General features: G+C 38.6%; 1 protein-coding gene across 1 annotated transcript in view; it reads left to right on the forward strand.

Annotated features, from left to right (window-relative positions):
• GMDS (GDP-mannose 4,6-dehydratase) overlaps positions 1–14,842 on the forward strand; it is a 717,933-nt gene that overhangs the window by 333,875 nt on the left and 369,216 nt on the right. The gene's annotated exons all lie outside the window — the stretch shown is intronic.

Here is a 14,842-nt window from a genome sequence, read left to right on the forward strand (position 1 = left end):
CTCTTTACCACACGAGTATAGCACCAGTCCTGAAGAAAGTTGTCTGTACTCCTCTTTAAAATCTCTCCTCCATTCTCTCTGGAACCCGCTCACCAATCGGACTTTTTGTCCACATTTCTCTAAATCACTCTGAACAAGGTCACCAACCACCTTGAAACTCATAAAGAGCTGTCATTTTTCCATCTGTCCTCTGCCTTCCCACCTGACCAGTAGGAGAGGTGATGAACAGCTTCCTGGTTATGCAATTCCAGGCTTTCAGGATTCTTCCAGGCTCTTGTTTTCCTTCAGCCTCATGTTTTCTCCTTTTTGGTCCTCATTGCTGCTGCTCCCTCACCTGTTTGACTTCGAAACATCAGTGGATTCAATTCTTGGGTCATTTTGTTTCCTTGCTCACTTTGCTCTGTTGGTGGTCTTAACCAGCCTTGGGACTTGAAATCCCATCTACACATCAGTGTTCCCCGAATGCGTGCTTTTCACCTAGACCCTCCTGGGGAGGCAAGACTGATATATTCACTTTGCCTTTAGGGGAATCTCACCCCGTCTCATCATGGCCTAAATATTTCATGATTATTAGTTCCCTGATACTTGGTCAGTGTTCAAATAGACTTAAAATAACACAGTGTATCTGTGGATAAGGTTAGCACTTACGTAATTTATTTTAATTTTGTGGGATTTTGTCTTTGTTAGGGTTGATTTGTTTGACTAAGGCAGTGGTTCTTGAGGGGGACAGTTTGTCTCCCCAAGTAAAATTTGGCGAGGTCTAGAGACATTTTTGTTTATCACCAGTGGGGAGGAGGATGCTATTAGCATCTAGTGAGTAAAAAGCCAAGGATACCGCTAAACACTGCAACGCACAGGATAGTCTCCAAGAAAAAAAATCTAGCCTAAGATGTCAGCAATGTCTGATTTGAGTAATGCAAAATGAGGATTTATAAACCTGAATGATCTACTCTCAGTAGAAAAGGAATTGTGCATTTGATGCAAATAACAAAGCAGTTTGAACCTTTCTCTTTAAAACACATGCTTATGAATAGTTGCCAAAAGTTGGTAGCTATTCCTAACAAATACACATTGTGAATGGTCCTCTTGTAAGCCTGAGATTCCTTTAAGCATGCCTGTTGGATTTTGAGTACCTGCAGTTAAGTAGTGTTGCTCTTGGCAGGACTTGGTGAGCAAATGAGGTATGAGCTCTCTGATCTCAGTAGTCTGCTCAGTCAGCCATGACCTTCCCAGTGTCTCTTCTTTCTACACCCTGTCCACACTAAGCCATGGCCCAGGCAGTTCTCAGTGGGGTGGCCAGAGGGGGAAAATGCAGGACACTCAGGCAGAGGTTCATGTGGGGTTCAGGGTAATTGGAATGATTTCTGTTTTCCAGTGAATGTTGTCCAAACTGTCATTGTAATTTAATGCCAAAAGACCTTTAAATCAAAAGCTTTTGGGTGAAGTACTGGGCAATGGAGTTGAATTTTTATTATAGAAATTGTGGTTACTTCAAATACTATTTGGGTTCTGATGGGAATAAATTTTACATACATGTATGTGCTCACACACACAATTCTATGTACATGTATACATGTCAATAGTACAATTTGCCACATGTCAGCACTACTTTGCTTCTTAGAAGTTTGATAGTATAATTGCAGCACCATAATGAAGTATATGCCTGAAAAAGAAGTGACTTTGTTTAACATGATAAGCAGGGGAATTGTCCCTAGTAGGACTTACTATATCAGTGTTTCTTCCTTTAGTTCCACTTGATCATAATAAGATGTCCAATGTTGCATTTTGTATTTAAAAAACAAGACTCTATTGAAGTATAATATATTGTGGTAAGTTGTGATTTAGCAGATGAGCTAATTCTTTCATTTCAGTAAGTGTGCAACTGTGCATGTCTTAAAGCTTGATCCTGGTAATTTAAGGTGTATGTTTTATAAACTTTGTCAATTCTCCTTTTAATTTCTGGTTTAAAAGATACTTGACTTTGGGATATTGTGATATTCGAGTAGAAAGTTTATGATATTAGAGTAGAAAGTTTAAAACAACAATGTGTGCACATGCACACACACACACACATTGACGTAGGGACTCTGGACACCAGAGCAACGCCAGGAAGTTAGAGATTTGGCTTTAGTCCTGTATCTGAACCATCCCTGTGTGTTGCTGGTGCAGTGGTCTCACAGCAGGTCTTCATTATCTGTCCTTACAGGTAGTGAGGCCCAGGGGCAAGAGCGACAGAGACAAGATGATATTGTGTTGCATAATTTCATACAGAAAGAAAGTATAGTTTTCCTTGTATACAAAAAAAAAGTTACAAATAATTGTATTTGAGCCAGATAAATACTGTGAGCCAAACAATGAGACACATTTCAGGTATATTCATATATTCTTATAAATACCTATTCATTATAAAGACAAACTCTACAAAAATAAAAAATCAAAATTTTCTTAATGTTTAACGTGAAAATAAAAATAAACATGTAAAAGGTGGCATAGTTATTAACATACATCAAGATGTGCAGGGCAAAAAAAATTTCTAAATCTGTCTTCATCTTCTCTCCCACTGGTAGGTGGGGACCACTATAGACACTGAAGTGATGTCCAGTCCTCATTTAATATGAAGCTTTGACATAAAAAGGCCTTGAGGCACTGTCCCTCTTCTGTAATTAGAAGAGGTAATTAAATGAGGTATTGTCCATAGACAGCAACAAACTAGAACAGTGTAACTGTATTAACCTGGGGACTGTGGAAGGTGATGAAATGTTACCTGGGTTGGTGTCTCCCAGCTTCCATCAGAAAAAAATGCAGCCTGTTTCCAGAGGAAACAATTCTTCTTCTTTTTTTCCTCTCTTTAAAAAAAATTAAACTATATTTTATTGCTTATGCTATTATAGTTTTCCCAATTTCTCCCCATTTATTTCCCCTCCACACTTCACCCCCCAACCCTCCAGCATTCCCCACCCCTTAGTTCATGTCCATGGGTTGTACATGTAAGCTCTTTGAGTTCTGTTTCCTATACAATTTTCGATCTTTCCCTGTCTATTTTATGCCTACCAGTTATGCTTCCTTTTCCCTGTACCTTCTCCCCGCTATTTCTCCGTTCCCCCTCCCCACTGAAATCTCTCCTTGTGATGTCCATTGTCTGTGATTCTGTTCCTGTTCTAGTTGTTTGCTTAGTTGTTGTTTTCATTGTTTTTCTTTTGTTTAGGTTCATTTTTTGATAGTTGGGAGTTTCTTGTCATTTTACTGCTCATATCTTTAATCTTCTTTTTCTTAGATAAGTCCCTTTAACATTTCATACAATAATGGCTTGGTGATGATGAACTCCTTTAAACTGACCTTATCTGGAAGAACTTTATCTGCCCTTCCATTCTAAATGATAGCTTTGCTGGATAGAGTCATCTTGGATGTAGGTCCTTGCCTTTCATGACTTCAGATGCTTCTTTCCAGCCCCTTCTTGCTGGCAAGGAGGAAACTGCTCTTCTCAAAGATGTCCTCTGGTCTCTGGGAGGTTAGGGTTAGTAAACATGAACTATTAGTGTCACCAAATGCACCAGGGCACAAAGATGACTCATTAGTCAGAGTTACCAGAAATAGCAAGAATTAGTCCTTCAAGAACTTTAAATATTGGACTTATTAAATACAGAACATAAAATTAGTAAAGCACATTTTTAATATATATTTTATTGATTATACCATTACAGTTGTTCTATTCCCCCCCTTCATTCCCCTCCACCCACACACTCCCTCCCCCACCATTCTCCCCCCTTACTTCATAACCATATGTCTCAAGTTCTTTAGAGTCTATATTTCCCCTACTATTCTTGCCCTCCCCCCTATCTATTTTCTACCTACTGTCTATTCTATTTTNGCTAATGTAATTATGATGTGCTTTGGTGTGTTCCTTCTTGGGTCCAACTTCTTTGGGACTCTGAGCTTCCTGGATTTCCTGGAAGTCTATTTCCTTTGCCAGACTGGGGAAGTTCTCCTTTATTATTTGTTCAAATAAGTTTTTCACTCATGGCTGTTCCTCTTCCCCTTCTGGTACCCCTATAATTCAGATGTTGGAACGTTGAAAGATGTCCTGGAGGTTCCTAAGCCTCTCCCCTTTTTTTTGAATTCTTGTTTCTTCATTCTTTTCTGGTTGGATGTTTTGTTCTTCCTTCTGGTCCATTCCATTGATTTGAGTCCCAGTTTCCTTTCCATCACTATTGGTTTCCTGTGCATTTCCCTTCATTTCAATTAGTTCAGCCTTCATATGTTCCTCTAATTTGTGACTATAATCAACCAGTTCTGTGAGCATCCTGATAAATAGTGTTTTGAATTGCGCTTCTGAGAGGCTGGCTATTTCCTGGTTGCTTAGAGTTATTGGCTCTGGGGCCTTGAGTTCTTCTTGAGCCATCTTTTGGGCTGTTCGTGCCTGTTATTTATCAGGATTGGAGCCCTAGGTGTTCACCAGAGCAGGGCAACTCAGTCACTGGGTTGTGATGCTGTATGTGGGGCCGGGGTCAGAGAGGAGCAATGGCAGTCTTGTCTGTCGCCTCTGCCGCCTCTGCCGCCTCTGCCACCATCACCGGGGCCCGCACGTTTCCTCTCACTGCGCGAGAACATGCCACCACAGTGAGCTCTCTGCCACTGGGTTTGCCCGCTGGGGCCTGTGCGGTCCATCTCACTGTGCGCGAATGTGCGACCAAGGTCAGTCTGTCCCGCACCCCGGCTGGGTCCGTGCTGCCTGGGTGCCTGGGTCGGGGGATCTTTCCTGCCCCATCCTGCTCTGCTGCTGGCTCCACCCCTCTTACTGGTCCTGGTTGAATGGTTCGTTCTTGTCGGACTTCCGTATAGTTCAATTTTCTGTTCTTTGGCTGTGTCTTTGTTTACTAAACCTTTGTTGTATTCAAACTTGGTTGTGGGAGAAGGCACAGTGTTTCCACCTATGCCTCCATCTTGGCGGAAGTCCCCAGTAAAGCACATTTACATTTAAAAAATGATACATCTCCCTGGCTGGTGTGGCTCAGAGGATTGAGTGCAAGCCTGGGAACCAAAGGGTCTCTGGTTCAATTCCCAGTCTAGGGCCTGTGCCTGGGTTGCATGCCAGGTCCCCAGCAGAGGGTGTGCAAGACGCAACCTCACATTGATGTTTCTCTCCCTATCTTTTTCCCTCCCTTCCCCTCTCTAAAAATAAATAAATAAAAATCTTTTTTAAAAAATGATGCATCATGATAAGTAAGCAACGACAGAACATAAAAATATCCAGGCACATTTGAAAAAGAGAATGAATGTTAGATGTAAAAAATTATTAAAGTAAACAAACATCTTCCTTAAATATTAGACTACTGAGGGAAAATTAGGTGGATCTAAGTTATTCAGAATAGGAAAAGAAGGATAAAAAGATGAAAATTGTTAGTAGAGGGAGAGAGAGAGTGTGTCTAGTATTCTTTTCCAGAAGTAAGTAGAATGAGAAAATAGAGTGAAGAAGAGGTATTGTTTGAAGAGATGGTTGTTAAGAAATTTCCAGGCTTGATATAGGAGAAACAGATACAGAAGCACCGTGCACAGAAAGCAGAAAATCATATCTATACACATGGAATTGGAACTTCAGGATACTGAAGACAAAAAGAATATCTCTAAACTAATGCAAAGAAAAAAAGATAATCCACAACACCATGACAGTTAGACTGCACACTACCAACAGCAACAAAAGGAAACCTGGTAAGACAGTAAAACAATACTTTGAGCATACTAAGAGAAAATGATTTTCAACCTGAAATTGTAAAATTAGCAAAACTGTCTTTCAAATATGAGCTGTACAGTTTATCTACATTAGAGAAACTTCTGAAGAATTTATTTTAAGAGGAAAGGAAATTATGTTAGAGGAAGGATTCAAAAAGGAATGATGAGGAACAAAGTTTACCAAAATCTTCTGTATACAGAATTATACACAGCATCTCTAGTCTAAAATTATAAATAGATGTGAAGAAACACAGCCAGGGAACTGTTTCTATTAACTGAGACAAATTTGCAGACCTTAAGTACAGATGAAATTTATTTTATTAACAGAATCAAACTTCCAGAGTTTAAATAGAGACAAAACTTATTTTATTACCTTTAAATTAATCTTTTGCATTTGGAAGCTCTATTTGACTATTGTGCTCATAAAAGATATATAATTACCCCTTACGTGATATTAAAATAATATAATACTTGATTCATCTTTTATCATATTTCCTAAAATATTCTAATCTTTGATTTTCATAGTGGGCTGTGAGGATCATATCCTACTTCCCAGACCTTGTTCAGGAAAGGGTCTTTGCAGATATAATTAAGTTAAGGATTTGGGGCTAAAGAGATCATCCTGAATTGCCAGGATGGACTCGAAATCCAATGACTAGTTTGCTCATAAGAACACAAGAGGCAGAGACACATAAAGAAGGGAAATTGAAAGTGCGACATTTTGGTGTACAGATAACATTCCAATCAACTGAGCCACCTTACCAGTACTAGGCCTTATTATTTTTTAAAGATTTATCACAGTAAAATATCTAAGACAGTAAACTTTTATAACTAATAGAAGTACTTTATGCTGATATAATATTCTGAGATACAGTCTTTGACTTGTATCTCATTTGATTCTTGTATGGATTATTATCCTATTTTACTGATAAGGCAACTAAAAAGTTGAAACAGTTGCTTAGTGGATTGAGCACCAGCCTGCAAACCAAAAAGTTGCAGGTTCAAGTCTCAGTGAGGGCACAAGCCTGGATTGCCAGCCAGTTCTGCAGTTGGAAGCAAGTGAGAAGCAACTGATTGATGTTTCTCTTCCTTTTTTTCTTCCTCCCTTCCCCTCTCTCTAAGAGTAAATAAATAAAATCTTTTAAAAAATATAACAGCACTGATAAAAGTAATAGAATTATTATTTTTAATATATTGTATTGATTATGCTATACAGTTGTCCCAGTTTCCCCCCCCCCTTTATTCCCCTCTGCCCTGCATACCCCCCCTCCCACATTCCCCCCCCCTTTAGTTCATGTCCATGGGTCATAGATGTAAGTTCTTTGGCTTCTACATTTCCTATACTATTCTTAACCTCCTCCTGTCTATTTTCTACCTATCATTTATGCTACTTATTCTCTGTACCTTTCCCCCTCTCACCCCTCCACCAATAACCCTCCATGTGACCTCCATTTGTGTGATTCTGTTCCTATTCTAGTTGTTTGTTTAGTTCATTTTTGTTTTTATTTTTTAGCTTCAGTTTATAGTTGTGAGTTTGTTGTCATTTTACTGTTCATAGTTTTGATCTTCTTTTTCTGTGATAAGTCCCTTTAACATTTCATATAATAAGGGCTTGGTGATGATGAACTCCTTTATCTTGATCTTGTCTGGGAATCACTTTATCTGTCCTTCCATTACAAATGATGCCTTTGCTGGATAGAGTAATCTAGGTTGTAGGTCTTTGCTTTTCATCACTTTGAATACTTCTTTCCAGCCCCTTCTTGCCTGGAAGGTCTCTTTTGAGAAATCCGCTGACAGTCTGATGGGAACTCCTTTGTAGGTGACTGTCCCCTTATCTCTTGCTGCTTCTAGGATTCTCTCCTTTATTTTAGTCTTGGCTAATGTAATTATGATGTGGCTTGGTGTGTTTCTCCTTGGGACCAACTTCTTTGGGACTTTCTTAGCTTTCTGGATTTCCTGGAAGTCTATTTCCTTTGTCAAATTGGGGAAGTTCTTCATTATTTGTTCAAATAAGTTTTCAATTTCTTGTTCTTGCTCTTCCCCTTCTGGTACCCCTATGATTTGGATGTTGGAATGTTTAAAAAGGTGTCCTGGAGGTTCCTAAGCCTCTCCTCATTTTTTTGACTTCTTGTTTCTTCATTCTGTTCTGGTTGAATATTTCTTTTTTCCTTCTGGTCCACACTGTTGATTTGAGTCCCAGTTTTTTTCCTGTCAATATTGGTTCCCTGTACATTTTCTTTTATTTCACTCAGCATAGCCTTCATTTTTTCCTCTATTTTACAACCATATTCAACCAATTCTGTGAGCATCCTGATCACCAGTGTTTTGAACTATGCATATGATAGGTTGGCTATCTCTTTTTTGCTTAGTTGTATTTTTTCTGGAGCTTTGATCTGTTCTTTCATTTGGGCCATTTTTTTTTTTTTCTCAGTGTGCCCTTTACATATAAGGGGCAGAGCCTCCAGTGTTCACCAGGGCAGGGCAACCCTTGTTACTGCATTGTGGTTCTGTGTGTTGGGGAGGGGTTCCAGAGGGAACAATGGCGCTTGCTCTACTCTCTGCCAGTTTTCGGTCACTGCCCCCCATTTTCCACCATCAAATTAGGCCCTTCTGGTGCTGATTCTTGGGTGGGTGGGTTTGTGTACATTCTAGGACCCTATAGGTCTCTCCAATGGACTCTTCTGTGAGGCTGGGAGTTTCTCCTGCTGCTGCCTCAACCCCCACTGGTGTTGTTAATCAGAGGTTTAGAGCTTTATTTCCCCACACTGGAACCCTAGGTTATGTGGTCTGTCTCGCTCCCTAGTTGTTTCTCTCCATTTATCTGTGCACGAATGTGGGACTGCCTGCTCCACCAGCTGCTGCCTCACTGGGTCTGCCAGCCACCACCTAGCCACAGTCCTCTCTGCCTGTCTGCCTGTCTGCCTATCTCTGCCCCTTCTACCAGTCTGTATGAATATTTCTTCTTTAACTTCTTGCTTGTCAGACTTCCATACAGTTCAATTTTCTGTTAGTTCTGGTTGTTCTTTGTTTTTAAATTGTTGTTGTCCTTTTGGTTGTGCAGGGAGGCATAGTACGTCTGCCTACACCTCCATTTTGTCCGGAAGTCCAAAAGTAATGGAATTATTAATAACTCACCTGGTGTATAACCGTGTTTCCAATGTTCTGTCTGAAAGACTTTATCCTTTGCTCAGATTAGATGCTAAACCTGCAAGCTATTTTCAGGTTGTGACCAGGCATCATTAGGTTCTGCTCCCATCAGAGACCCCTTAGTGGCTGCCTATGACCTATGCTCTGGAGCTCCCCCTTCACCTGGGCACTTCTTGGAGACTCGGCTTTGAATTTAAATACATTATAATTATATTTTGTTCACATTTGCTATATACCTGAAACAGAATTTCTGTTCTTTCCATTCTATCAGTACTCATGGTCTCAATCTTTGAACTGAAATTTGTACTAAAACTTTTTTAAATTGATCTCCTTAAGAATGTACATTTATATGGGCACTCTATTTTTCCTAGGTTGACAAGTTTACATTGAAAAAGTAACCTGTATTCTATGAGGCTGCATGCCTGCCTTTGGCTGTTTATTTTGATTTGTTGTCAATCTCAGAAATTTAAAATCAGAGAATTAAGAGACCTAGTCATAAAAGAACTAAGAAATCTGAACTTTTCATTGATGCTTAATTATAGATACTATTAACATTATAATATAATAATTATAGTAACAGGTAATATTTATTTAGAACTTTTTAATCACATTACCTAGATGTTCTCACTTAAATATCAAAACTGTGTGGCAAGTACTGTTGTTATTCTTATTTTACAAGTAAGTATTAATATTAATTCCTTAAATGTCTGTAGTGATTTATATTCTACAGTGTGGTTTCCTATACATTAGTGTACCTTTGAATTCAGAGTGTTAAATATTACTTTATTGGTAGTTTACTGAGGAAACTGTAACTTTAGAGTTATTAAATGGTTTTGCTATTAACTAACAGCTGGACTTCTGTCAGTTTCTTAGCTAACTATTCATTGCTTTTTCATCTTCATAGCTAGGGTCTTCTAGTTTAAGGTTCTTAGAAACCAATGTTATTTGTCTGAACATGAACAGTCAGTCAGCTTTTCTTTGCCTCTCTTTCCTCACCTGCACATTTGGGATGGTTGGACAAAGTGACCTCTAAGGTGTTAGCCCTGATGTATAATAATTTTATATCATTCTCTCCTAAGATAGGACTATATAAGGCTATATAAGGATAGAACACCCCTGCCCCTGAGAGGTGTCAAATTCATTTTCACTGGGGGACATGTCACCTTTGTGGTTGACTTCAAAGGACCAAAAATGTACTTTTAAAACTGTATAAATGTAACTACTTCTTAACTATGGGCAAGGAGCTTGGTGCTGCTACTGGATGGAAACAAGGTGGATAAAACAAGGTGGAAGGCCGGATTTGGTCCACGGGACTTGTGTTTGCCACCTGTGATATAAGGAATAAAAATGAAGAGAGCAAAATGTTTAAAAAATTATTTTAAGCCTCTGCTAAGAATTACCTTGTGAACCATATGGTAGCAATAATATTTTTTAAAATTAATCTTAAAATGAAAGTAAGAAAAGTTACATTATGAGACCAAAGAGAATAGTAGTTAGGAACAAATTTAACAAAAGAAGGGCAAAACGTACTCTCTGGAAACTACTCAACGTTACTGATAAAATTTTTAAAAGACCTAAATAAATGGGAAGATGTTTTGTGTTTATCAATTGGAAGATACGGTGCTGTTAAAACTGCAGGATTCCCCATATTGATCTGTAGACTCAGCACAATCTCTTATCGAAAAAATCCCAGTTGACTTTTTTGTAGAAATTAGTAGTTGATCATAAAATTCATATGAAAATTTAAGGGACTGAAAATAGCTAAAGCAGTCTTTAAAAAAAGAAAAAAAAGACTCACACTTCTTGATGTTAAAACTTAATGTGAAGCTCTATAGTAATCATGAATTTGTGGTTCCGTCATAAGGATAGATACCTAGATCAATGGAATAGAATAAAAGCGAGAAATAAACTCACTTATTTACAGTTTATTGATTTTCAACAAAAGATGTCAAGATAATTCACAGTGAGAAAGAAAAACTTTTTTAACAGTGTTAGGACAAGTGTTAAGACCTAACAGTGTTAGGTCTTTCAATGGATGAAAGACCTAAATGTAAAAACAAAATCAATAAAATGTATTTTAAAATATAGGAGAAAATCTTTGTGATCTTGGCCTAGGCATAACCCTCTTGTATATGAAACTGAGAGCTCATACTACCAAAAAAAATTTAGACAAACTGTACTTCTTTAAAATAAAAAAAAACCTTTTGTGCATCAAGGATAGCATTGAGAAAGTGAAACTATAACAAATACAAGAGAGAAGATATTTGTAAATTATATATCTGATAAAGGACTTAGATCCAGAATACCATATTTTCCTGTGCATAATTCACACTTCTTTGCCCAAACTTTTGAGGGAAAAATAAGGATGTTCATTTTACATGGGTAGTACCTGAAATACCTTGTATCTGTTCATGTGTTTTCTGATTATTTGTTATATAAAATTTCTTATACCGTTCCCTGGCTGGTGTGGCTCAGTGGGTTCAGTGCTGGCCTGCGAACCTAGAGTTGCCAGTTTTATTCCCAGTTGGGGCACAAGCCTGTGTTGCAGGCCAGGTCCCCAGTAGAGTGCACATGAGAGACAACCACACATTGATGTTTCTCTCTCTTTCTTTTTCCCTCTCTTCTCCTCTGTGTAAAAATAAATAAATAAAAATTTTAGGAAATATTATTTAAAATTCTTGTACTGTGATATGTTAAAAATAAATGCTAAAATTTCTTTATAATACAAATAACAAGTAGCTAAATATAAATAAGTAAATGATTGAGTTACAAGATTAAAGCAAACGTTTTTTTTTTCTGAAAGTTTAGGCCAAAAAACATGAGTGTGCATTATACATGGCAAAATACGATATATAAGGAACTCTTACAACTTGAATAATCAAAAGGCAATAACACAATTTAAAAATGGGCAAAGGATCTGAATAGACATTTCTCCAAAGAGGATAAGCCAAAGGCCAATAAGCACATGAAAATAAAGATGCTCAATATCATTAGTCATCAGAGAAATCAAATCAAAATCACTCTGAGATAGCACTCAATATCCAGTAGGGTGACTATTGTCTAAAAAATAAGCCCTAACAAGTGCAGGGGAGTATGTGGAGAATTAAGAACCCCAGTCCACTGCTGGTGGGAATGTGAAGTGGTGCAGCACTTTGTAGTACAGTGTGGCAGTTCCTCAATAAATTAATCATACAGTTGCCCTGTGACCCAGTAATCCCACCTTTAGATATGCACCTAAGAGAAATGAAAATGTCCCCATAAGAACTTGTCCACGAATGTTCATAGCAGCATTATTTACAATAGCCAAAGGATGGAAACTACCCAAATGTCCATCTACTGATAAATGAATAGGTAAAGTGTGTTATATTCACATAATAGAATATTATTCAGCCATTAAGAAGTAATGAAGCACTAATTTATATTGTAATACAGGTGAACTTTGAAATATTATGCTAAGTGAGAGAAGCCAGTTATGAAAGATCATGTATTATTCCATTCAGATGAAGTGTTCAGAATAGGCAAATCTCTAGTGACAAACAGATTCGTGGTTGCCTCAAGCAGGAGGATTGGTGGAAAAGGAGGAGTGATTGCTAAATGGTATGGGGTCTCTTCTTGTGGTGATGGAAATGTTACACAATTCACTGTAGCTGTGACTGCACCATATCTAAGTATACTAAAAGCCACTGAATTATACACTTAAGTGGATGGAAGTGTATGGTATGTGAATTATATCTCAATACAACTGTTAAAATATAATTTAAAATAATTTTAAAGAACTAGAAATTTCAAATAAATTTGACTAGTTATCCAAGATAACTTTTGGATCTAGATTAAGAATGATTCCAAAATATACAAAGAACTCACTCGACTCCACTCAAAGAAGACAAGCAACCCGATCAAAAAATGGGCAGAGGACTTGAACAGACATTTCTCCAAGGAGGACATACAGAGGATCCAGAGACACATGAAAAGATGCTCGATATCACTAGCTATCAGAGAGATGCAAATTAAAACCACAATGAGATAACACTTAACACCAGTCAGATTGGCTATCATAAACAAAGAAACAAACAACAAGTGCTGGAGAGGTTGTGGGGAAAAGGGGACTCTAGTTCACTGTTGGTGGGATTGCAGACTGGTACAACCACTATGGAAAACAGTATGGAATTTTCTAAGAAAACTAAAAATGAACGTGCCTTTTGACCCAGCAATTCCACTCTTGGGAGTATATCCTAAGAACCCTGAAACACCAATCCAAAAGAACCTATGCACCCCGATGTTCATAGCAGCACAATTTACGATAGCCAAGAGTTGGAAGCAGCCTAGATGCCCATCGGTAAATGACTGGATCAAAAAACTATGGTACATTTACACAATGGAATTCTATGCTGCAGAAAGGAAGAAGGAGCTCCTACCTTTTGCAACATCATGGATGGAACTGGAAAGCATTATGCTGAGCGAAATAAGCCAGGCAGTGAAAGACAAATATCATATGATCTCACCATTAACAGGAATCTAAACAAACCAAACAAGCAAGCAAAATACGACCAATGACACTCAAATACGGAACAGGCTGACAGGGACCAGAGGGGAGAGTGGAGAAAATCACAGGGGAAAAGGGGAAGGACTCACGTGAACAAGTATAAAGGACACATGGACAATAACTAAGGTGGGGAGTGGAAATGGGAGGGAGGTGGGGAGCATGGGGCGGGCGGCGGGCAGGGTTGGGAATATAAGACAGAAACCTGTACTTGAGCAAGAATTAAATAAAAATTATATTAAAAAAAAAGAATGATTCCCTAAGTCCTAGCCATTATAAATTCTGGTAAGGTGAGAGCCTGGGCTTCATAGTCACATCGACACCGACTTGAACCCTGTTTTAGAATAACCAACTGGCATAGCTTCTCTGAATCTCAGCTGCTTGGTCTACAAAATGTAGGTAATAATAATTCTTACCTGTGGGTTGCTCTGAAAAATTAAATGAGTTTTTGCATCTAAAGAGGTTAGTACAGTGTTACAAGCAGTGGCCAGCATCAAATGTTTCATGCTTGTGCTCATCACTACATGAATTCAAAGAGAAAGGCCTGCTGAAAGGTTCCTCCCTGTGATTGCATGTTCTTATCCTTCTACCTGGATCACTGTCCTTGTCTCACAACTTAACTACTCCCTTCATGACCTCACTGGGAGACCCGTTCAGGCTTCTTTCTTGGTAGGTGTCTTCTGACCACATGCAGCCGTGGTGTTATAGGTCCTGACTGTTTCTGCCCTTGCAAAGCCTTTATTTTATTTCTGGCAGCACCAATTGGTCTATCTTACCCTCTCTGTGTTGCTTGAAAGTAAGTACAGCTGCTCCACTCCTGGATCCCCCAGCTTAGGGCCCAGTGTTTGGTAGGTGCTCGGTTTATACTGGTTGAAAGCATGAACATGACACTACAGGGCCTAAGTGGATTGCTTGAACACCTTGTGCTTCCATTTGACTTCTGACCATTAGTTTGCTGGTAAATAGAATAATCTGAAATATTTTGTGTTGGGAATTTTTAATGATTTGGCATCAGAGATTTATCTAGTATGCTTTGGGATGATAGTATAGTCCAGCCATTAAGGATAGAAAGATAGAGCCCTGGCTGGGTGGCTCAGTTAGTTGGAGTGTCATCCTGTAGTACACCAAAAGGTGTGGGCTCAGTCTTCAGTCAGGGCACATACTTAGGTTGTGGGGTTTGATCCAGGGTCAGGGCCTGTTTAGGAGGCAACCAACAGATGTGTGTGTGTGTGTGTGTCTCTCCCTCTCTCTTTTCCTTACTCTCTCTAAAATCAACAGACATATCCTGGGGTGAAGATTTAAAAAAAAAAACTGTTACAAGCCAATAGAAGATCGCTAATCAGTGATAGATTGGAAAGAATTATACCTGATATTTCTTCGTTTAGAAAGGTTCTTTTTTGAGTCAGGAGCTCTGTGTGTTATATAAAC

The sequence above is a fragment of the Sturnira hondurensis genome, unplaced genomic scaffold (assembly GCF_014824575.4).
Source record: "Sturnira hondurensis isolate 20B ecotype Veracruz unplaced genomic scaffold, ASM1482457v3 Scaffold0001304, whole genome shotgun sequence".
In the NCBI taxonomy this organism is placed as follows: Eukaryota; Metazoa; Chordata; class Mammalia; order Chiroptera; family Phyllostomidae; genus Sturnira; species Sturnira hondurensis.